This window comes from Dipodomys merriami, unplaced genomic scaffold (assembly GCF_024711535.1).
Source record: "Dipodomys merriami isolate MVZ:Mamm:240054 unplaced genomic scaffold, mDipMer1.0.p SCAF_3, whole genome shotgun sequence".
Lineage (NCBI taxonomy): Eukaryota > Metazoa > Chordata > Mammalia > Rodentia > Heteromyidae > Dipodomys > Dipodomys merriami.
The window spans coordinates 67,144,509-67,168,402 of NW_027204492.1; the positions used below are offsets into that span (position 1 = coordinate 67,144,509).

General features: G+C 38.0%; 1 protein-coding gene and 2 pseudogenes across 8 annotated transcripts in view; all 3 read left to right on the plus strand.

The window, feature by feature from the left end:
• Positions 1-23,894, plus strand: part of Zc3h12b (zinc finger CCCH-type containing 12B) — a 290,287-nt gene that overhangs the window by 178,339 nt on the left and 88,054 nt on the right. The window lies entirely within an intron of this gene.
• Positions 1,146-1,695, plus strand: LOC138839522 (ubiquitin-conjugating enzyme E2 D2 pseudogene; annotated as a pseudogene).
• Positions 9,096-10,216, plus strand: LOC138839840 (general transcription factor IIH subunit 1 pseudogene; annotated as a pseudogene).

Below are 23,894 nucleotides of genomic sequence, written 5' to 3' on the forward strand. Positions count from 1 at the left end.
TCCTGCACACTCATTTCCCTATCATGCTCATATTGAGACCTTTGCGGGCTTTCAATCTTTTCATTCAGCATGTTTACCAGTAGTGTTTGTAAAGCATTTTGGGAACTCTCATCTGGATTATTCATTAACTGTTCTGTTGCCTGATTATCATGAGCAGGAGTTGAAATACCTGAACTTGCCATTTCTCTTGTGTTTCTGCTTGTTCTGCCCATTTGGGTATGATAGCTAAACCAATTCTGAGCTAGAACACTATTTTAAGGCAAGCATCAACCAGAGCCCTGTAGTTGCCCAGATTGTTTGACACAGTCAAAATGAGTATAGATACAATCTAGTTCAACAGATACAATCTGGTTCAACAACAAACAACTAGGGATCAATGGACTAAGAAAAATCAAAGAAGGGGTCAGCAGACCAGAAATGAATAGGTTTAGGAAGAATTGTGAGGAGAAAATAAGATTGGAGGAATATAGGGGAGAAACAGAGAGTGATTCAGAGACAGGGAATGGATAGGAGGAAAGGAGAACATAGATAAAGAAAAATGGGAAAATGAAAAATAAAAAAATTTAAAACAATACACTTAAAAATAATATAAGTATAAAGAATTCTACAATTAAAGGAGTTAAGGCTGGGAATTTGTGAATTGAGTAATCAATAACTGAATTAAATATGCACACAATGAAAGATAAGGTCTAATAATCGAAGACAGGTATATATCTGGGGATGAAAATAACAGCAATTAAGTAATGCAAAAAAAGGGACCAAAAGGGAATAGATTATAAAGAGAAAATAAAACAAAAAAAACAACATAAAACCTAAAATAAAAATGAAAAAATCAACAACAGTATTTTTTAAAGTAAAATAACTAAGTAGAGCTTGGGAGGAAGAGTCAGCAATGGCGGCTATGGTTGCAGTGGCGGCTACTGCTGGGGCTTCTGGGGCTGCAGGGGCGGCAGCTCATTAAGGGGCCACCACTGGGTGATGCAGTGATCTTCTGCGGCAGTCCAAGAAGCTGAGCAGGCCCGGGCTCTCAGCCTGTCCTGCCGGACCGCACTCTTGTACATTCCGTTTTCTCCAGCCAACCCGCGGCCACACAGGCTGCCTCAGGCCTTCTGGTCCCTTCCCCATCCCTCCCCAGTTCCCATCCCAGCCCCGGGGGGCTACTGCCTCCCACCATGGCTCTGAAGAGAATGCAAGAGGAATTGAATGATCTGGCACGGGATCCCCTAGCACAATGTTCAGCAGATCCTGCTGCAGATGACATGTTTCATTGGCAAGCTACAATAATGGAACTAAATGACAGTCCCTATCAGGATGGAGTATTTTTCTTGACAATTCATTTCCCAACAGATTACTCCTTCAAACCACCTAAGGCTGAATTTACAAGAATTTATCATCCAAATATTAGCAGTAATGGGAGCATTTGTTTTGATATTCTACGGTCACAGTGGTCTCCAGCAAAAGTACCTTTTTCCATCTGTTCTCTGTTGTGTGATCCCAATCCAGATGATCCCTTAGTGCCAGAGATTGCTCAGATCTACAAAACTGATAGAGAAAAGTACAACAGAATAGCTTGGGAATGGACTCAGAAGTATGTGATGTAATTAAAGAAATTATTGGATAACCTCTACAAATAAAGATAGGGAACTCTGAAAGAGAAAGTCCTTTTGATTTCCATTTGACTGCTTTCTATGAGCCCACGCCTCATCCCCTGTGCACATGTTTACCTGATAAAACAGCACTGCTGTGTGTTGTACATACTTGGAACAACAAAATAGAGATACTGTACATCTGTACCAACATTGCCACCTAGCAGAGAGGTACGTGTGTGAAAAGCCAATCTTCCAGGCATAACCTAGATGTGAGACTAAAAACTTTACTTATTGGCAGAAATTTGGATAATGGCAAGATGCTAGGGATGGTGGGCACCTGGTGTTTACTTGGATGGGGGAAAGCTCCACTGGCCTGTAGGAGATTGTTTTTAAGTGGAATCCATTTAAATTCAAAACAGTTATGAATAGCAGGTGAAGAACATGAAGGTATCTGTATTCATTTTCTTCAAAGGACCTACAACTTAGGTGAAAGTTATGACAAACCAGATTAAACTACCCACATCCTGTATTTTAAGGTCTAAGTTTAACTGGTCAACATTTAAATGGATTGGAGCAATTAGTACAAAAAGTGTAATGGGCTTTGTTTCCAACTCTTTTACATTTCCCTACCCTTTCAGATTTTCATCCTCTCTCTCTCTCTCTTTCTTTCCATATTCTTTGGTTTGTATGTGGTTTCTCACTTAATACATAGCTATTTAACTCTTATTTTTCTTATGTTTTGAACTGCTTAGGTCTATTTGGATGTAAGGGTGAAAATTCATTTGATGGAAATACTTGTATATATTTAAAGACCAAATTGCTCCTCTGGAGCTTGTACGTTCAACAATGATTAATCTGTGTATTAAACTGACTACTACAGTTATTATATATAAAAATAAATAAATAAATAGTAGAAAAAAGAGTTCTTCGAATTTTGGGGGGAGGGTGGATCTTGTGTCTCCCCTGTGTCCTTAACTAGTCTCTTGGTAGAGTCTCTTGTTTGCTTGTGGTGTTTGGTTTTCCTGGGGCTTGGTTGGTATCTTAAATTAGTTTGTTTGAGCAGGCTGAAGGAAGCTCTGCCTTGCCCAAGACTTTATGTCCCTCTTGCCATTCTAGTTTACTGGGAGAGCAATTTACTTTGAGTATCACAAAAGAGGGAGGTGGCTGTTTCCTCTAGCTTAGAGTTGCTGTGAGGAAGTTAGGTTGTAGGTATGGCTGTGGTCTGTCAGCATTCAGTAGCTTTACCCTGATGGGCTAGCTCCTGAGAGAATCAAGCAGCCCAGCCTGGAGTCAATCTCAGGATTTATGTGTAACCAGTCTCCAATATCTCTAGGGCTGGAGTTGCTGCCTGTGCCTCTGGCTCTGTTTAATCACTAAGGAGAGTCAGCTCTGACCACTTGGATCTGCCTCTGCTTGGGAGGGGCAACTTTCCCCAGGGGTGGATCTCAGCCTTGCTGCAGGTCAGGTTCTTTTGACTTGTTGAATGGCTCCAATTGTCTTCTTCCAAGGCCTGAGTTACCTGTTAGGTGCTCTGGTCCAATCTGTGTCAGTATCAAAGATGGAGTTCTTCTCTGGTGGTGTGTGGGGGGGGGAGGGAGGCTACCTTCCCACTGCTGCTTCATGAGAACGAATGAGGATGGCCTGGGTGTACTCACATCTTTCCTTTGGTTTCTGGGCCACCCATGTCCAAGGTCTGTGACTGTCTGTGGTTAGCAGGATGAAGATTTCTGCTCCTTGTCAGTTCTTGCTGGGGGTGAGTTGAATCTGCTTGCACACCACCTCGGGTGCCTTTGTCCCAGGCTCCCATGGCAGCAGCCACTGCCACTGCCACTGCTGCAGAGTGAGAGTGCTCAAATCTGTGTCCTTAACCAAGCTGCCTGACTTTTTCCTCTCTGACCAAACTCTATACTATGATGACACACTTGGTGTGACTCTCTAGCCTTAGATTTTCCATTGGAAGACTAAAACTGGTTTCTACACGAGAGCTTGTTTAGCCCACAGCTTCTCCTCTGCCATCTTCCTCTGGCCTCTACAATTCTCTTTGAACCATGTCTCCATTGCCCTCTTCCACTTTTCCTTCATGTTCCCTCCCATAAGATATCCAGTTCATTTTCCACATAGTGTTTAGTATCACTGTTGTTTTTGTTCATCCTTGTTCCACTTTTTATGTGCCCACTTTTACCCTCCCAAATATAAACTAACAAACAAGACAAAAGGAAAAGAAAACAAAAACAGCAACAATGGCAACTAAAGAATATCTCTTGTTACCTTTTCTTGGAGTTCATTTCATAGAATATTATTTTGTGGGGCTGGGAAGGTGGCTCAGTGGTAGAGTGCTTGCCTTGCATGCATGAGGCCCTGAGTTCGATTCCTCAGCACCACACAAGCAAAAAGAAAAAAGCCGGAAGTGGCGCTGTGGCTCAAGTGGTAGAGCTCTAGCCTTGAGCTGAAGAGCTGAGGGACAGCACCCAGGCCCAGAGTTCAGGCCCCACGACTGGACCCAAAAAAAAATATCATTTTGTATGATCATCTGTCCATAGCTATTAAGTCTTTGTCTACCACTCTTATTCACAGCTTTCTTTGGCCTTTGTATATTAATGACTAGGGTCCTATATAATTTATCATGTCCCATTTTATTTATTTATTTTAGTCATTCGGTGTGTTTACTTCAGATTTAAAGGCACATTCTATTTACCACAAGTGAGGGAAACTATATTTCTTTGGCTCTGGTTTACTTCACTTAGTATAATATTTTCCAATTCTTCCCTTTTCCTTACAAATGGTACAATACCATTCTTTCTAGAATTCCATTATATATTATATGTATATATTATATATACATATGCATTATATATATATATCTATATATATACACACACACACATATACAAACATACCACATTTTTTTGATCCATTCATCCACTGAGGGACATATAGCTTGATTCCATATCTTGGCTATGGTAAACAATGCTGCAATAAACATAGTTGTCCTGGTATTTTTAGTGTGACCTTGTTTGTGGTCCTTTGGATAAATGCCCAGTAGTAGGATTACTGGGTCATAGGGAAGTTCTGTTTAGTCTTTTATGGAGCCTCCATCCTGCTTTCCAGGGTGTTTGAAGAAGTTTACCTTCCCACCAACAGTGTAATAGAATTCACTTTTGGCCACATCCCCACCAGCTTTGGTATTTATAATTTTCCAGATAATGACCATTCTAACCAGAGTTAGAATGTTTTGATTTGTATTTATTTTATGGCCAGAGATGTTGAAGATTTCTTCTATTGGCCATCCTTTTTCTTCCTCTGAGAAGTCTCTCTTTAGGTCTTTAGCCCATTAGTTCGTTGGATTATTCAGTTTCTGAGGGTTTATTTGGGGGGTTAATTTTTTGAGAAATATATTTTATATAGGAAGCCTTTGTTTGATGCATAGCTTGTACATATCTTGTCCCTTTCTGTGGGCTTTCTCCCTATCTTGCTAGTCCTTTGCTAGGCAGAGGCTTTTCAGTTTTTATATAATCCCATGAATCCAGCCTTTCTTTGATTTGTTTTGATTCTGGATCTTTGTTTAGGAAGTTTCACCCTGTGCCTAGAAGGCTTCGAGTTTCCCCTATCCCTTCGTGTAATAGTTTCACACTATCTACCTTTACATTGAGGTCTTTTTTTAGTATGTGGTTTTTATTGTAAAGACACTATACAAAGGGATTACAATTACATGAGTGATGAGTTCATTTCATATTGAACATTGTTACCTCCTCCTTTGTTTTTCCCCTACCATCCCTTCCCTTCCACCTCTACAACTACTCCCTTCCCCCACACGAAGTTGTAAAGTTCATATTCAGCATAGTATCTTGTACATCTCATTGTTACAGTAGGTCAATCTATATCCTTATTTCACCATTTTGTTATTTCCCTACACTCCCCAAATGAGAAAAACATATAAACAAGATGCAGAGCAGCACTGTAATCAAATACAGTGAAAACAGGGGTTATACCATGGGGGAAGAACATACAAAAGAAACAAAAAAATCACATAGTACATTATACATTATAAACAACAAGAAAGATAAAACCTCTTGTGTCCCTATCTTGGGGTCCATTTCACTTAGCATCATCTTATATGGTCATATGTACATAGCTTTTGACCTTTTCTACTTGTCTTAGACATATACTAGTTATTGCAAATTATGGTCATATGTACATAGCTTTTGACCTTTTCTACTTGTCTTAGACATATACTAGTTATTGCAAATAACCATGGAACATATGTTTCTTTGGGCCTGGCTTAGCATAATTTTTCCAAGTCTTTCCATTTCCTAACAAATGGGGAGGTGTCATTCTTTCTGATGGAGGCATAGAATTCCATTGTATATATATACCACATTTTCTTGATCCATTCATCTACTGAGAGGCATCTGGGTTGGTGCCATATCTTAGCTATGGTGAATAATGTTGTGATAAAGATAGTTGTGCTTGTAGCTTTCGTGTGGCCTTGTTCGTGATTTTTTCGATAAGTGCCCAAAGTGGGATTACTGGGTCATAGAGGAGCTCTTTGTGGAGTCTTTTGAGGAACCTCCATACTGCTTTCCAAAGTGGTTGAACAAGTTTACACTCCCATCAATAATGCAGTAGGGTTCCCTTTTGGCCACATCCCCTCCAACATTTGTTGTTATTAGATTTTTTCATTATAGCCATTCTGGGGTGAGGTGGAATCTCAATGTTATTTTGATTTGCATTTTGTTTATGGCTAGAGAAGTTGAGCATTTCTTCATGTGTCTATTGGCCATTCTTATTTACTCTGCAGAGAAGTTTCTCTTTAAGCCTTTAGCCCATTTATTAATCAGGCAGTTGTTTCTTTGAGTATTTGTAGTTGGGGGATTTAATTTTTTGAGTTCTAAGTATATTTTAGATATGAGACCCTTGTCCATTGTATGGCTAGTGAAGATCTTTTCACATTCCATAGGCTTTCTATTGATCTTGCTAGCTATGTCCTTTGCCATGCAGAAGCTCTGCAGTTTTATGCAATCCCATTTGTCCAACCTTTTTTTGATTGGTTGTGTTTCTGGGTCTTTATTAAGAAAAATTCAGCCTGTTCCAAGGAGCCCTAGAGTTTCTCCTATTCTTTTCTGTAATGTTTTCCGAGTGTCTGCTTTGACTTTGAGGTCTTTGATACATCTGGAATTGATTCTGGTGCCGGGTGATATATAAGGACCTAGCTTTAGTTTTCTTAGGGTATTAAACGAGTTTTTTCCAGCACCATTTCCATTCTAGTTTTTAGCTCCTTTATCGAAGATTAGGTCTGTGGGTTCATTTCTGGGTCTTCAGTTCTATTCCATTGGTCCTCAGGTCTGTTCTTGTGCCAGTACCAAGCTGTTTTGTTTACTCTTGGTTTGTAGTAGGGTCTGAAATTTAGTATTGATATTCCTTTAGCACTGTTCTTTCTGCTAAGGATCTGTTGAGGCCTTTGATCCACCTAGTTATTTGTATTATTAGGGCATGTTAATAATGCAGAATAATGACCTTTGTGGCCTTGAACTAACCCTCCTCCTGTTTCTGCCTCCCAATTGCTGGGATTACAGGCATGTGGGACCACATCTGGCAATATTGTCCTTCTTTATGACTACATTGTGTGTAGATTCTCAATTTTCTTTATATATTTATCCATTCATGAGTACCTAGCCTGGTTCTGTAATTTGATTACTGTGAATAATCCCATAATCAACACTGGTATGTAATTATCTCTAAATTACACTGACATGATTTCTTTGGGTTCATGCCCAGGAGTGTTATAGCTAGATCATATGGTAGCTATGTTTTTTATTCTCTGAAGAACTTCCATACTAATTTCCATAGTGGCTAGACCACCCCTACCTAGTTCCTCCAATATGAAAGTCCACAGGTGGATAATGACTTACTATTGCAGTCTGATTTGATTATTCTAAAAATGTGTCAAGCAGCCAAACTAGTTAAAGCTCTATGTAGAAGTTTTGGCGGGGGGGGGGGGGGGGGGGGGGGGGGGGGCGGGGGGCGGGGTCCAGTCGTGGGCCTGAACTCTGGGCCTGGGCGCTGTCCCTCAGCTCTTTAGCTCAAGGTTAGTGCTCTACCACTTGAGCCACAGCGCCACTTCTGGCTTTTTTCCTTTTTGCTTATGTGGTACTGGGGAATCGAACCCAGGGCCTCAGGCATGCAAGGCAAGCGCTCTACCACTGAGCTACCTTCCCAGCCCTGCAGCAGTTTTTTGTGAATCTGCTGAGCTCAGAACTGACAAGAGCTGGAGGGAAGCTCCCTCTTGAAATCACATTCTCTTGCACCTTTTCACTAAGGGCAGAATCACCATCTGCTACATTCTACACTCTCCTCTCCATCATAGCTCATTCTCCCTGCTGCTCAAACCTCTGGACTCGTATCAGATAAAATGTTTCATCTTGCTCTCTCCCACCCAGTTAATGCAGCATGACATTCACAGGGATGTGATCACTGCCTTGTGATCTCCAGAGGAATTTAGTCCCTAATAATAGGACCATTCTCAAGATGGCTTCTGGTTACAGCCCTGAGAGCTTGCTGAGTAATGTAATGGATTTCAGTTCCCCATAGTAGCGAGCTTGCTGAACAGGTAGAGTCATACTCAGACTAAATCTCTAACCTGGACACACAGCTTATATGGACCTTGGATTTCTCCTCCTAATGGAACTGTCTAGCAGCTGTCAATATTGGGGGTTGGTTGTACTATCAACTAATCTTAAGCATGTGACATTGGGATCCAGCACAATTAACTGAAATTGAAAAGACACACTTATTATTCCTATTATAACAATACTATAAGACAATGTAGCATTGATATGAAGATATATACACATATATATCAATGGAACAGATTAGACACTTCAAAAATTGAATTGTTCATATAATTAACTGAGTTTTGAAAGCACAGTAAAATCTGAAAACAATTTTGTGTAGAAAAGATGACGTTTTCAACAATTGCTCTAGGACAGCTAAAGATCCATATACAAAATATGAACATCCATCCCTACCTATCACAATATACAAAAACCCACAGAATGAATCATATACAATGTATGACATTAAAGGGTAATATTTCCATTAAAAAAACAAAAAAGAAAGTATTTTTCCTTGTGTGCTATGGAAATATTTCTTATGTAGTCCACTAAAATTAGTATCTAGTTAATGGAGGCAGGGCTCAAATGGTACAGCCTTGAACAGGAAAAGGCCAAGCAAGAGTATGAGGTGCTAAGTTCCAGTCCCAGCATTGTCAAGAAAGCAAATCTGAAAGAAAAGCAGTATCCAGAACATGATATGCTATAAAATTTTAGAATTTAGAGGCCTCAGAGCCAGAAAAAGAGGGAAAAACTCACCTAGTAACAGTGGCAACAACTGCTGCCATGGGGTTTTAGCCTCTATCTAGCCATGGAACAAAGAAGCACATTGGAACTGTCCCCAACCCAACTTGGTTATTTACACCTGACAGAAGCAGTAGCTTCAACATGCATCATCATGGTAACTTTACCTAAAGAACTTTTACTGATTGTAAAGAAGGTACATCAATAGAAACAGGAAGGAGCTCTATACCTCATGGCAGAAAGAATTAGTTGGGCACCTAAAGGCAGAGACAGATATACAACAGCCATATGTAAGCCCATATTAAATGCCAGAAAACCACTTCAGAAGAAAAAACTAAAATTCAACTTCAGCTGGTTCTGCATGCAGGAGACAGAGCTTCCAATGAAAGCAAATAAATTACTGGAAGGGAAAAACAGAACGTGCCAAGAAGATCCTGGTTTGTTTCAGCTTTATAAAGAGCTTATTGAGTCAAGTGATCCATGCTGAGCAATTCTGGGCCAATCGTTTAAATGTAAATGCAATGGATAGTCCTTCCACATCCAATCACAACAGGATGTTGGCTGATACCTGGCCCCACACAGATGGTTATAATGGTTTGAAATATAATTTAATTTCTGACATCATCATGTCCATATTTAGAATGTATCTAGAGGAAAAAATGAAATATTCAGAAAATGCTTCCCACAATGTGACAGAAAAGGAATTCTGGACTTTTTTTTTCCTAATCCCATTATTTTTACAGAGACTTGCTGAATATAGGGTCAAATAATCTCTTTGTAGAATGTTCCAAAATAGATGAAAAAGATTGAAGAGTTAGTTTAGGAACCAAAAACTTATGACCAGAGATGGCAAATGTGGAAGATAAGCTGTTAGAGGAAGGCTATGACATTTCCTCTGTGCCATCTACCTCCAACTCAAAATTTATAAAGGACAATGATGCTACCTTTGTCAAGTGATTTAATCACCACAGTGCCATGGTTCTGAAAGTTTTTCTCAGGAAACAATAAACACAAAATAAACAAAATGGTGAGTCCAAGATCATGGATGAAAATTGCATAGATGGTGACTGCTTTCAAACAGTAGTGAAAAGGGTAGAGTTACAAGAGTATTAAATATGAGGAGTTGGAAAAATAATTCCATTAAAAATTGCACAAAACCTCAAGAAGTCAGATAAGTATTATTATAATCCATCTCCAATATAATCACTAGAGTATATAGTGAGTGAGAACGTCATTAATTCTTATAAAAATATTAGAGTGGCCAGGCACCGGTGACTCATGCCTGTAATCCTAGCTCCTCAGATCTGAGGATGATAGTTCAAAGCCAGCCCAGGCACAAAAGTCCACGAGACTCTTATTTAATCACAGAAAAAGCTAAAAGTGCCTCTGTGTCTCAAGTGGTAGAGTGCTAGCCTTGAGCAAAAAGGAGCCCTGGGACAGCATCCAGACCCAGAGTTCAAGCCCCAGGACAGGCAAAAAAAATTAGAGTAGAAGTGGAAGCTTATACATCCAGGATAACTCAGGTTCTCTCAGGTAATGCTACTAGTAGTACTACCCCAGCCCTGTCACCTATGGAGCACTTACTCATGGAGGGACACTGTAAGCCATAAACCGGATAATGCCAAATGATATTCACTTTGCATCAAAATAATTGTATGTAACTCTTGAAGAACTTCCATTGAATTTCTGGTCCCGCTTTCCTTTTAATACCCAATTGCTGGAAGAAAATGTATTGAAAAATGAAAAATAATTTGGAAGCCAGACACTAGTGGCTCATGCCTGTAATCTTAGTTGTTCAAGAGGCTGAGATCTGAGGATCCTACTTCAAGGCCAGTCAAGTCAGGAAAGACTGTAAGACTCTTACCTTCAATTAACCACACAAAAGCCAGAAGTGGAGCTGTGGCTCAAGTGGTAGAGTGCCAGGCTTGAACAAAAAAGCTAAGGATCAGTGTGTAGGCCCTGAGTTCAAGCCTCAGTACATTCACAAAACAAAACTTGGAACAGTTCAAAGTTAACAAAGCTCTACCCATGCCAATAAAAAAAATTGGAGATGGGCTGGGAAGGTGGCTAAGTGGTAGAGTGCTTGCCTTGCATGCCTGAGGCCCTGGGTTCGATTCCTCAGCATCACATAAGCAAAAACAAAAAAGCCAGAAGTGGCGCTGTGGCTCAAGTGGTAGAGCGCTAGCCTTGAGCTGAAGAGCTGAGGGATAGCGCCCAGGCCCAGAGTTCAGACCCCATGACCAGACCCCCCCCCCCAAAAAAAATTTGGAGACAGTATTTAACCACAAATTTGCTAAGTCATACAGAAGAGTTGCTCTAGACAGCTCACAGCAAGCTTGTGATGTATCCATGGTTTTTTAACACTGAGAAAACTGTAACCTGTCATAACTCTGCAGTGACTCTATAGGGATCTAATCTAACAGACATGAAGATGGCCTCAAAGGAGAAATCTCTGCAGCATGTCAGTTTCCAGAGCTGACTTTCTTGTGCTTGCACAATGGAAACTGAAAGGAAGCAACTGTGACTGAACTAAATGCTCAGAATGGAGAGAAGTAACAAGGCAGAACCAAAATGAATTGTTTCATATAATGTGTATGTATAGACACATAATGTGTGTGTATGTATTTAAAGATTGTTAACTGGAATTACTCTAGAACTGTTTTTAGACCCACCTTAAACTGTTTTCAGGAATTTACAAAAGCATTTTTAAAGAGTGCATTAATAAAAATCTAAGAAGTTTTCTTTGTTTTTAGGGGTATGTAGGTAATTTCCCCTAAATTTATAGCATAGAATCAACCTTAAATATTTCTATTCCCTCCACCATCTAGATCTTCAAATGTAACTGAATTCTAGTTGTACCTTACATCATCAAGTTGAGTACATAAAAATAAAGCAGTGGGAGACTGTTGTTCAATTATCAGGAAACAGTTGTAGTCACTACTGTTCCTGTGTTTCCTATAGAAATAAGAATAAATAGTGCATTGAAAGTGATTTGCAGTCCCTAAGTAAAAGGGGAACATACTTGCTCGATTTTGTCAGAAGACAATGTTTTTCTTCTTGCGTAATTTGCATTGAGAGCAAATGTATATTGTTAAGGTTTTCTTTTAAAAAGATGGCATGTGCTTTGAGAAAAGTTCAAAAATCTATACAACTTGTGGGTGGGGATGGAGGGAAAAACTGGGAGAAAGTGAAGGAAGGGGTGACATTGTCCAAAAGGAAATATATTCATGCATTACCTGACTTAGGAAGCAGTAGCAGTTAGGAAAGCGCAAGCAGACAAAAGGTAAGAAGTTGACAGAGACCTCAACAGATCAGATCAGGATTTAATCATTGCTGAAGAGAGACACCAAGTAGTACTGAACAGAGTCTCAGATACAAGGGACAGGAGGGGCATAGTGTTTTGGGAATTTAAATACAGTAGAGTATGAGACTTTGGATTTGAAATGTCCTTGTTGTAGCATAAGTACCTGTTTTGGGTTTGTGATGTTTTGCAGTTCTGGCAAAAGATGCTATACCTTCAGATAAGGCCGATGGTGAGGTCTTGCTGAAGATAGCTCAAGGATAGGGATTCTGATAAGATTCCTGGGAGGAGATTACTGAGAAGGGTCCCCTGGGTGGGTGGTCAGTGAACCATGGGAGTAACATCGACTTATGAGAGCAAAACAGATTTCCATCAGTCACCCTTGTATACATCACCTTTATAAAAACAATTAAATATTTAAAAGAATTTAAACATTTTATATGAAGTTGGACACCTGTGCCTCATGCCTGTAATCCTACCTATTTGGGATACTGAGATCTGAGGATCACAGTTTGAAGCCAGTCCCAGGCAGGAAAGGCCCATGAGACTTAGAGTCCATGAAATTTCAGAGTTCTTTTCACTTGGGAATATTTGAAAATACTTTACCAACTCAGCATCCTTAATTCAGAAGTAGGAGATTTGAAATACTCTGAAAGTTTTGGATTTTGTAGCATTTCAGAGTTGGAGTTTTGAATTGAGGAGAGGGCTTTCTTAACCTATTAAAAAATAGTTCAAACCAACCGTTCATTAGTACACACCTATAAGAACACCTAAAATAAAAAATGTGCACCATGCTAACTTTTGACAAGGACATGAAGCAACTAGAACTTTATACAGTGTTGGTGGGAATGCAAAATGATGCAAAAAATTTGACAAAAAATTTGGCAGTTTCTAAAAAAGTTAAAAATACTCATATCCTGTGAACCAGCCACTTCACTCCCAGATATTTAACCAAGAGAAATGAAAGCATATGTCCAAACAAAGTCTTGTTCACAAATGTTCATAACTTTATTTAGAATACCCAAAACTATAAAACAAGTGTCCATCAATAGGTAAATTGATAAATGTATAATCAACCCATACTTAGAAACAAAAACGCATAAGCTGGACTCAGATAAATACTTAAAATTCAATATAGAAAGATTGACTTTTTATTGTATTACTCTAGGAAAACTGCATAGATCCAGAGGCAAAGAATGGAATTGAGGCTTTTCTGCATTCCACACATGAAAAGTAACTCAAACGGGTTAACACACACAAAAGCTAAAAGTACAAAAATGTTAGAATAAACATAAACATTTGTTACCCTGGGTTACACAGTAGTTTCTTAGATGGAAGACCAAAGATTTCTAAATTTAACAAATTAATAAATTAGACTTGAAACTTTTCTGCTCATGAATATTCCAATTAGAAAGTGGGGGAAAAGTCTATAGAATCAGAGAGTACACATGCAAATCTGTTATATGGGTTTGATATAAAAATTCCAAACTTTCTGAACTAGGCATTGTGGTCCCACCTGTAATACTAGCACTGAAGAGGCTGAGGAAGGTGGATCTCAGGATTAAGGTCAGCCTTGGCTATAAAAAGAGGCCTTGTCTCAAATACAAGGAATTTTTTCCTGTATTACTCTTCCTTTTTTATATATCTTTATTATAAAGTTGATGAACAGAGAGTTTCAGTGACCTAAGTAAGGCAATGAGTACATTTCTTTTTAAACAGTTACCTCCTTCCTCATTTTCCCCTGCTTACCCCTTCCTACTCCCCTCCCCTCTCCAAGTTGTATAGGTGAGTTCCAATATAATGTCAAGTGAGTATCAATGTTGCATTAGTTCATCCTTTGTCCTGCTGTTTCTGTGATTCCCTTTCCCTTCTACAGATCAGCTCATACACAAGACAAAGGGTACAGAAAACTAAAAAAGAAAAAAAGAAATAACTGCAGACAGGGCATAATAAGAACCTTTCATTTCCAATTCTTGGAGTTCATGTTGATACACTTCATTACATATGGTTCTACGCGCTTAGCAATTGGGCTTTTGTGATCTCCTGTTAAAAATATCATAAACATATGAGGGAAACCATGCAACCTAAATTTCTTTGAGCCTGACTTACTTTGGTTAATATAATTCTTTACAGGTCTTTCAATTTTCTTATGAATGGGGCAATGTGATTCTTTCTGATGGAAGCATAAAACTCCATGGTATATATATACCACATCTTGATCTATTTATCTACTGATGGGCATCTGGGTTGATTCCATATCTTAGTTATGGTAAATGATGCTGCAATGAACATGGTTGTGCTGGTAGCATTAGAATGGCCTTGTTTTTGATTATTTGGGTAAATGCCCAGGAGTGGGATTGCTGAGTCTTAGAGGAGCTCCATGTATAGTCTTTTGAGGAACCGCCTTACTGCTTTCCAGAGTGGCTGAACAAGTTTGAAGTCTCACCAACGGTGTAGGGTGTAGTAGCGTTCTCATTTAGCCACATCCCTGCCAGCATCTGTTGTTATTAGATTTCTTGATAATGACCATCCTAACTGAGGTAAGCGAGAACCCCAGTGTTGCTTTGGTTTTCATTTCTTTTATGGCCATAGGTGTTGAGCCTATTTTCATGTATCTATTGGCCATTTTTATTTCCTCCTCAGGGAAATCTCTCTGTACATCATTAGCCCACTTGTTAAAGGGGTGGTTGTTTCTTTAGAAGCTTGTTTTTGGACAATTTAATTTTGAGATCTAAGTATATTTTAGATATGAGACTCTTGTCTATTGTATGACTACTGAAGATCATCTCCCAATCTGTCGGCTTTCTATTTATCTTGCTATGTCCTTTGCCATGCAGAAGCTCTGCAGTTTAATGCAATCCTGTTTATCCAACTTTCCTTCGATTTGCTGTGTTTCTGGGTGTTTATTAAGAAAGTTTCTTTTTTTTTTTTTTTGTCGGTCGTGGGGCTTGAACTGTGGGCCTGGGCGCTGTCCCTGCAGTCTTCAGCTCAAGGCAAGCACTCTACTGCTTGAGCCACAGTGCCACTTCTGGTTTTCTAGTGGTTTATTGGAGATAAGAGTCTCACGGACTTTCCTGCCCGGGCTGGCTTTGAACCACGATCCTCAGTTCTCAGCCTCCTGAGTAGCTAGGATTACAGGCATGAGCCACTGGCGCCTGGCTATTAAGAAAGTTTCGACCTGTGCTGAAGAGCCCTAGTCTTTCTCCTATTCCTTCCTGTCTTTGATCCATTTGAAACTGATTGTCGTGCAGGGTGATATCTAAGGATCTAACTTCAGTTTTCTATATGTGTTTAGCCAATTTTGCCTGCACTATTGGTTGAAGAGGCTGTCTTTCTTCATCCTGTTTTTTTGGCTCTCTTATCAAAGATCAGGTGGCCAAAGTCTATGGGTTCATTTATGTGTCTTTAGTTATATTCCATTGTTTCTCAAGCCTGTTCAATGCCAGTACCAAACTGTTTTATTACTACAGCTTCGTAGAAAATTTTGAAGTTTGGTATTAATATTCCTTCAGCACTGTTCTTTAAAAGGTAATTCTTGGGGCTGGGAAGGTGGCTCAGTGGTAGAGCACTTGCCTTGCATGCCTGAGGTCCTGGGTTCGATTCCTCAGCACCACATAAGCAAAAAGAAAAAAGCTGGAAGTGGCGCTGTAGCTCAAGTGGTAGAGTGCTAGCCTTGAGCTGAAGAGCTGAGGGACAGCGCCCAGGCCCAGAGTTCAGGCCCCATGACCAGACCCCCAAAAAATAAATAAATAAAAATTAAAAATAAATAAAAGGTAATTCTTGCAGCTAAACAAAAACAATAATAGCCCAGGAAAATAATGGACCAATAATTTGAATAGACAATTATCCAAAGAATGTTTACAAATAGATGACCAATAAAAATATGAAAAATTATTCAACATCACTAATCACTAGGAAAAGGAAAGTCAAAAGTACACTTTACCCTTTTTGGTTGGTATATTGCTGATGATAATGAAGAATTGTTCAACAATTATGAAGAACAATTTGACATTTCTTCAAATGACTAAATATAAAATTGTCATATGATCTGTCACTTCCCTTTACAAGTTGATGCATAATGAAACTGAAAATGAGTGTTCAAAAATGTGTATATGAATTATTATAGAAGCCTTTTGTATTCATTGGAATCCTCAAATTGAAACAACCCAAACATCTGGTTAAAGATTTTAGTTACTGATTTTTTACATCATAGTTGAACCTTAGAAACCCTATGCTAAATGAAAAAAATGCCAGCCAAAAAATACTTCCAATTATATTAATATATTAATTTAAGGTATCTAGACTATACCCAGGCACTAGTACCTCACACCTATAATCCTGACTACTTGATGACTAAGATCTAGAGGATTGTGGTTTGAAGCTAGCACAGACAGAAAAATCTGCAAGAATTAGTCTCCAAAATAACCAGCAAAAAGCATGGCTGGGATCATGGCTCAAGTGGTACAGTAACTGCTTAGCAAATGTGAAAGCCCTGAGTTCAAATCCAAGTACTGACAAAAGTAATGTCTAGAACAGGAGAATCTATAGAAATATAATTAGTAAATGCCTAGGGTACACTGCATGTAGTGAGTGGAGGTACTATTACTCAACATGAAATTTCTCTTAGGAAGACAAAAGTATTCTAAAATTACATTGTATTGGTGGTTGCACAATGCTATAAGCACACTATAAAACATTTAATTATACACTTTAAATAGGCATATTGTATGGCTGTGTTCATTTTTTGTCAATGAAGTTTTCAAATATCTTATAGAAAATGAATGAACTGGCACAGCAGCATGAGTTAGTCTCCACAAATGTTAATGTCCAAGGAAAGAAGGCAAATGAAAATGTGTTCATAGCATATAAGTTCATTCTTATAAAATTCTAGAAAAAAGTATTCAAGACTCTTGAACTATATACCTTTGAATGTTGTTGTGAAAATAATAAAACAATTTCAGTGGGAATCCCTTTTATTACACTTTAAATTGTCACTGTTATTTAGAAAATAGTCTTAAAATTGTAAGTAAAGAATGATTTTCTATAAAATTCCAGAGTAGCTGGCATTAGAGATGCATACTGCCACCCTGACGCCCTATATTTAAACCTCAGTACTGTCAAAGAAGAAGAAAAGCCTCTGGGCACCAGTGGCTCAAGCCTGTAATACTACTTAGGAAACTGAGATCTGAGGATTATGGTTCAAAGCCTGAGAGGCTTATCTCCAGTTAGCCATCCAAAATCCAGAAGTGGAACTGTGGCTCAAGTGATAGAGTGCTAGGCCTTGAGCAAGAAAGCTAAGGGGCAAGGCCTAGGCTCTGAGTTCAAGCCCCAGGACCTGCACAAAAAAGAAAAGAGCCTAAGGCATGGCTCAAGTGGTACAGCACCTCCAGCCTGTGCCAGGACCTGGGTTCAACTTCCAGTATCTAAAGGGGGAAAAAAGCAAAGCAAAGTAAAATAACATTGGATTTGGCAGTAATTTCTTAGACCAAGCAACAACAAAAAATTGATAAAATGAAGGATGTTATCAATGAAAAGGCACAACCAGAAAAGGAAGAAGAGATATCTAGAGAGAGAGAGACAGACAGACAGAGAGACAGACAATCTGGAAGTGATTAAATATCTAGAATATGAATGTGTATCCTGTAATTCAGTAGCAACAATTTGACTTGTTTAAGTCAAATAAAAAAGAGTGAGCCAGGCACCAGTGGTTCACGCCTGTAATCCCAGCTACTCAGGAGGCTGAGGTCTGCGGATCACTGTTCAAAACCAGCTGGGGCAGGAACCTCTGTGAGACTTTTATCTCCATTTAAACACCAGAAAATCAGAAATGGTACTGTGGTTCAAGTGGTAGAGCACTCACCTTGAGCTGAAGAGCTCCCAGACCCAGAGTGGGGACTGACAAAAAAAAAAAGAGTGAGAACATTAAATAGACATTTTTCCAAAGAAGACCCACAAATACCTAGTATACATATGAAAATTACTCAGCAACCTTAGTCATTAGAGATGAAAACCACTATGAAATGTCACTTGACATCTCTTGGGATGGATATCAAAAGAATATAAACAAAACCTGAGAATAACAGGTGTTGTCAAGGATGTGGAAAAGTAGAAGCATTGGTACCTTATTAGTGGGAATGTAAAATGGTACGTTCTCTGTGGAAACTGTTGTGGTGGCTCCCTAACACAGAATTACTTTATGATTCAATTGTTATATTCCTATATGCATATGCAAGAAAAGTAAAAGTTGAGACTGAAACAGATGATAATGTTCATAGCAGCACTGGTTTTTTTTAATCAGAGCAAGTTTGTATTTGAAAGTGAAAGCAGTGAAACAGACTCTCCATAGACAGGAGCTCCAGGCTTGGGAGTCCAGTCAAGTCCCCTAGGGACTTTATTTAATGACTTTATGCTTCATTAATTCCCCTTCTACTCTAGAACACAATCGGTCAGTAAGGGCCTACCTGTCCCTCACTGGTTTCTATTCCTGGACAAGACTGCGAAGAAGTTCAATTGGTCATTCCTAATCATGCACTAGTTTGGAAATGGATTTGATTGTCATGTCTGATTATGCACGAGCATAGCAGCATCATTCACACAATCAAAAGGAAGAAACAACTCAAATATCTAACAATGAATAAATAGAATGTGATAAATATGAACAATTGAATATTTATTCATCTTAATTACAAATGAAATAATGGGTGGTTCTTGAAGACATGCTTAGTGAATAAGCCAGATAAAAGAAAAACAAATATGGTATGAATGCATTCATATGAGCAATCAGGTTCAATAGATGCACAGTATGATGGTATTTACTGGGGTGTGGATACATTGTGTGTGTGTGTGCACACTAGTCCCTGGGCTTGAACTCAGGGACTGAGAAATGTCTCTGAGCTTTTATACCCAAAGCTGTCACTCTACCACTTGAGCCACAGCTCCACTTCCAGGTATTTTGATGGTTACTTGGAGATGAGTCTCACAGATTTTCCTTCCCCAGGCTGGTTTTGAACCATTGCTTTTAGATCTCTGTCTCCTGAATAGCTAGTATTACAGGTGTGAGCCACCAACACCCAGGTAGGATGATTTTTTAAATCCTGAAAACAGATAGTGGTGATGATTGCAGAACAATATAAATGTACTTTTTGTCACTAAAGTACATTTAGATGGCTTTAAAAATGATATATTTATATATCAACAATAAAATTACTAAAATTAAGTCTCATGAAACAAATTAACAGCGATTGAAACATTTTATAATATCAATTTCAGTGTATAGTTTCACTTTTAGTTTACTTGTGAGATGTTTTGTGTAAAAAAAGATATACAGGATTCTAGACATTCACACACAGTGAGATCAAAGGAACACAAAGGAGGAACACAAAGATGCAGTGCATATGTGCCTCTGTATAAAATAGCATTTATTGAAGTAAACTGCAGGAAATGAAAACAAGGGGTTTTTAATTTGTTGTTTTCTTTTTGTCTTGTTTTTCTGGTTTTGGATGGATAAGGAGGGCACAGAAATGTAGGGACAAAGGATGAACAAATGCAGCAATGGTACTCAGACACTGGACACTATTTTGAAAATGAACTATAACACTAGTGGGTGGGGACATGAGGGAAAAAGTGGGAGAGAGTGAGAGAAGGGGTGACATTGTCCAAAAAGAAGTGTACCCATTACCTGACTTATGTAACTGTAACACCTCTGTATATCACCTTTATAATAACAATAAAAAATTAAAAATACAATAACAGTTTTTAATCTGAATATAAAATAATCCTAGTTTACAAACAATTATTTGATATGTCTGGATTTTCTTATTTCTTTGAGGCAAACTTTATTGACATTTGACATTTATCTTTTTTTCCATATATACAGGTAATTTCAACACATGCTTTTCAACACATGTTTTTGCTCCTGCCATTTAGTCGTGACTTTCCTGAAAAGAGCTGTTTAGGCAAAAAGGTCTGGTTGCTAAGCACTGGGTATCAAAAACCTCAACTCTGGTTATAAGGCACAACTTTCTTTATTAAATTAAAATGGTAACCCAACATGACAAAAATTAGAATTTTTAACACCAGGCTGTGTTTGAAACTTGATTTCAAATATAACAAGCAGTGGAAACAGTTGTTTCAATGTCTGTTTGTGAAATATGAAGTTTATAGATTTAAATTATGCTGGTTCAGAAATTATCCAGTGGAATATCTTGAATTTAGTTGGCATTTTATTCACTATTATAGGTATACATGTTAAAACAAGTACCATCTTCACGTTTCTATTACCTCATGAATAGGCTTATTAATTTGATTTGACACTTAACTACCACCTAAGGATGGAAAGGTAGTTTTTCAGAGTCCTTTTTGTTAACTGAGAGACATGAACTTTAAAGTGGTTAAGCTACTTAGAACCACATATTATTAGAGATGTTAAGATCTGAGGTTAGACACTGGTGGCTCATGCCTATAATCCTAACTACCCAGGAAGATAAGATCTGAGGATTGTGGTTTGAAGCTACTACAGATAGAAGTCTTTTTTCCAATTAACCATCAAAAAGCTAGAAGTGGAGAGTGGCTCAAGTGATAGATCATCAACCTTGAGTGAAAAAGCCAAGCAAGAGTACAAGGTCCTAGATTCAAAAATCCGTATGGCACACACACACACAAAGAAGAAAAATAAACCTCAGAGTCTTTCCTATTTATTACTTATAGCAGTACTACTAGAGCCAGAATATAGGTCTATGAAATTTCAGCCTAGCATGCTTGAACCAACTCAGATGCTATCTCTACATAGTAATTGTTGATCAAAATTGTTATATATTGTATTAATTTTCTAGACATATCATCTGTATTAGAAAAGTTGAGTAGAGGAGCATATGAGAACTGTAAACTGCCATTGCATAAGAAACAAAAATTACTGAGTTCATCATCTGTATCAAAACATACAAGGTTCAAGGACACAGCCTCATTCTCTTTTTTAATTAATTTACTTTACTGTTATTACTTTCATATACATAAGGATTACAATTACATGAGTCAGGTAATGAATACATTTCCTTTTGTACAGTGTCTTCTGTTCCCTCATTCTCTCCCAGTCCCTTCCTCCCATCTCCACTCATGACTTGTATACTTCACTTTAATCTGTGTCCAGTGAGCTCCACTGCTGTACTTTTTCACCCTTTTCCCTCAAGTTCTGTATTTTCCACTCAACGCTCCTAAAGATACACACTTGAATATACCATACATGAAGAAGACAGAATTAGAAAAAAAGTAAGAAAGAGAGATCTCTTGTTTCCATATCTTGGAGTTTGTTTATATATAGTATATATATATATATATATATATATATATATATATATATATATATATATATACAAATATATATACATACAAATATATATATGATTTTATATATATATTAAGAGGAACAAAGACGTTGAGCCTTCTCTCTTAAAAGTATCCTCTTTTGGTTTCACTGTGTGTGAGTATTTAATCCTGCACAATTTATCATATCCCAATTTCATTTTAGATCTAATTTCTGCATATCAGAATATTCAACATTTGTCTCTCTAAGTTTGATTTACATCCCATAACATGACTTGTTCTAGCTCTACCCATTTCCCTGCAAATGACATTATTTTATTTTTTTCTAATGATTATGTAAAATTCCATTGTGTATAGGTATTACATTTTTTAATCCACTCATCTATTCTAGGGCATCTATGCCATTTTCATATCATGGCCATTGTGAATAGTGAAGCAATGAACGTGGATGTGCAGGTGTCTTTATTATATTCTGCACTGTCCCATTCTTAATTCACCATGTTTACAGTTTAGTAGGGTTAGTGGAGAGATAGACATATAAATAACTGTGGAGCTCTATATTAATTTTCTTTTTAATTTTTATTATTTTTTGTCAGTCACAGGTGTTGAACACAGGATCTAGATGCTATCCCTGAGCTCTTTTGCACACAGCTAGCACTCAACCAATTTGAGTCACAGCTCCACTTCCAGTTTTTGAGTGGTTAATTGGAGATAAGAGTCTCTTGGACTTTCCTGCCTGGGCTGCCTTTAAACCATGATCCTCAGATCTCAGCCTCCTGAGTAGCTAGGATTACAGGCATGAGCCATCAGCACTCAGCTAATTTTCTATTATTTTTAGTTGTTTGTTTTGTTTTGGCCTTCTTTTGACAATACTAGGAGTTGAACTCAGGGCCTGGTCATTGTCCCTTAGCTTTGTTGTTCAAAGCAGGTGCTCTATCACTTGAGCAACAGATCCACTTCCTTTATTATTTTTAAATACAAAAAGTATATTCAATTCAACATGTCAGTTTATAAATACAATGTATCTTGATCATCTGTACCAATTATTTTGGCATGAGAAATTAATCCAACTCTATTAGGCTTTAATTACAAATGAATGCAAAAATGTAGTCTTGCAAAAATTTGGGCATTACTGGTAAAGCTAAACGTCCTCAGATCATCACCCACCAGTCTAGTCACATCCTTATAGGAAACTGCTGCTAATAAATTTGGCACAGCTCCTTTCAGATAGAAGCTTATTTACAAAATTCTTATCCATGTAAATTTTTATAGCATTATTTTATGCATCATTAACATATAAATAGCATCATAATATTCCATTGCTTTACATTGCTTTAACTTAGTTATAAATGTTTTCATTAAAGTGCAAACCTTTTTCTTGTTGTTGTTGTTAGTTTTCTTGAGACATGTTCTCTATATATATAGTGCAGTGTGATCTGGAACTTGTTTTGTAGTCCTGACTGCCCTCAAAGTCAAGGTCCTGTTGCCTCCAAATTGCTAAAATTACTTGTATGTGCCACCATACCTGATTCTTAATTTTTTGATCCTGGTCCTGGAGCTTGCTTGACCTCAGAGCCTTGGGCACTGTCCCTGAGCTTCTTTTGTTCACAGCTAGTGTTCTACCATTTAAGCCACAACTCACCTCTGGCTTTTGGGTAGTTTATTGGAGGTAAGAGTCTTACTGACTTTCCTGCCTGGGCTGGCTTTAAACCACAATTCTCAGATCTCAGACTACTGAGTATATGGGATTACAGGTGTGAGCCAACAGCTCCCAGTTGTCTTGATTTTGAAACAATTTTCCATAACATGGACATATCACAGATTATTTTGCCATTTTCCATAGTGAATATTTAGTTTATAGTGTTTCACAATTTTTAATGTTTCAGTAATGAGCTTATTTGTATAGGGCTGCTTTTGCATATCTATTTCTGTAGAGTAGATGGCAAGAAGTGAAAGTAGTGGGTCATAAGGAAAACACTACAGTGTAAAAAGTGAATTTATGTCCACACATTTTTCTGTTTATGGACTATAATCTCCTTTTTTATCTTCTTATCCCTCAAGAGAAAATTGGGTGGCTAAAACAATTAACTGTTTGCATGAATTGAAACACTGCCTTTCATTCTGTACATATCTTTACATATCCTTTTTATTCATACATCCATTCACCTTTGTCAACTCCTTTTTGAGTGTTCATAGTCATTAAATTCTAGTCTGTGTATTTGTTCATGTAACCATAAACAACATCATTTTTATTTTGCTGTTTAAATTGTACTGAGTTGTACAACAGCCACACAGAGTAAAAGAGTTATACCACTCCAAAAGGTTTCCTCATGA